This window comes from Colobus angolensis, unplaced genomic scaffold, assembly GCF_000951035.1.
Source record: "Colobus angolensis palliatus isolate OR3802 unplaced genomic scaffold, Cang.pa_1.0 Scaffold107, whole genome shotgun sequence".
Taxonomy (NCBI): Eukaryota; Metazoa; Chordata; class Mammalia; order Primates; family Cercopithecidae; genus Colobus; species Colobus angolensis.
Window position 1 is genome coordinate 576,216 of NW_012111697.1, and position 1,617 is coordinate 577,832.

The 1,617-nt window shown below is 39.1% G+C and overlaps 1 long non-coding RNA gene across 1 annotated transcript; it reads left to right on the plus strand.

The window, feature by feature from the left end:
- The first annotated feature begins 428 nt into the window (after window positions 1–428).
- On the plus strand, window positions 429–1,456 carry LOC105515475. Its single transcript, XR_001002332.1, has 2 exons — window positions 429–966; window positions 1,285–1,456. It is a non-coding gene; the product is annotated as an uncharacterized LOC105515475 (long non-coding RNA).
- The last annotated feature ends 161 nt before the right edge of the window (window positions 1,457–1,617 follow it).

Consider the following 1,617-nt stretch of genomic DNA (forward strand, 5'->3'; position numbering starts at 1 on the left):
GCTTCAAAAGGTCAGCTGCATCTTCATTGGAAGAAATTGTTGGAGAGAATAGTCATACCTACTGTAAAAGAGAATTAATTGCCTTTCCTAAATTCCTTTGCTTTGCTCCTTTCCTGGCATTGCTCTGGAACCTTGTTGGTGTCTGTGACCCAATGACTGTTAGGGTCGGCTAGCTTCAGTTGCCCCTGCACTGGAAACAAGCTTTGTCAGTAACACCAATTAAAATACTACCAGTGTTAAGTAGAAGGTGTGTTTTGCAGATGAGAAGGTGCTAAGATCCCTTGGATATGTTCTGTGTGTTGCTGTAATGCCATGAGGGGTATGTTCTAACAAACCTGACCTTTGAGATCCAGATGAGCCCCACCTGCCCTGAGAAGCCCTCTGCCACCACCACAGCCTACCCGAATCAGTCCTGTCCCCTTAACCCCTTACACTGAGAACTGCTTGTGTATGTGTGTGTGTGGGTGAGGAGGGGGAGCTGGTTAGGCTGATCTTTTCCTAGTGTGACTTACCTCCCTCAAGGGGATGTTTAAGCTTCTCGGGCAGAAGTGCTGTGTCTGTATTCCTGACACCAAACACAGTGGTATATGTGGTTGTCACACTCAGTTGGTGATAACAGTGTTCCTAAATATCTGTTAGCTTTGAGTTTTCCTGAGGAAGCAATTTTATGGATACTTCCCTCTCCTCAAATGAGGAATAGCAGAGCAAATTTTATTTGGAGCTTAAACCAATAGTTATAACCAATAGTTTCAACCTCCTTCCTTACCACTCCTTCTCTCCTGAGCTCTTTCCCCGCACCTCAAAAAGACTACAAAGTGATTCCATCTGCAGAGGTAAATTCTTTGTTTAAAAAAGTACTGTTTTTCTTTCTTTTATCTTTTCTGGTTCTCCTAGGTATCAGAACAAGGTTTAATAGAAATCCTTAAAAAAGTAAGCCAACAAACAGAAAAGACAACAACAGTGAAAGTAAGTGTCCCCAGATGCTCGTGGCAAATGAAAAGATGGATACTTTAAAGATTAATGTTGAATATACATCTACCAAACATTTTTCAGCCCAGAGACATTTTCCTTTTGTAACACGTGAAAGTTGGGAGAGAAAGGCTAAATCTATTGGGGGAGGGTTCCAATTTTTATAGGCTCTTGACTCCATTCCCACCCTTTCAGTTCACACTAAGTTGCTTTAAAGACACAAATGTCTTGCTAAAATTGGTAGAAATGTTCTTTTCTCAGAAAATGTGAGTTACTCTTTATTAGAAAGGTTCTGACACTCAATTTTCCTCCCAGTTCAACAGGAGAAAAGTAATGGACTCTGATGAAGATGATGATTATTGAACTACAAGTGTTTACAGACTAGAACTTAATGGAACAATTCTAGGACAGAAGTTAAGATCTGACTAAATATTTACTTTGTTTATTGTCTATATGTCTTTTAAAAGAAATAAACTTGTTATGCAAATAAAACATTTGGGTAAGTTGTTTTAGTATCATAGCCAAGTGGCCAGATCTGTGTTTTGAATTTTTCCCCTTCCTACCAAAAGCGTTTTTTTTTTTTTTTTTTATACTTTAAGTTCTAGGGTACATGTGCATAACGTGCAGGTTTGTTACATATGTATACTT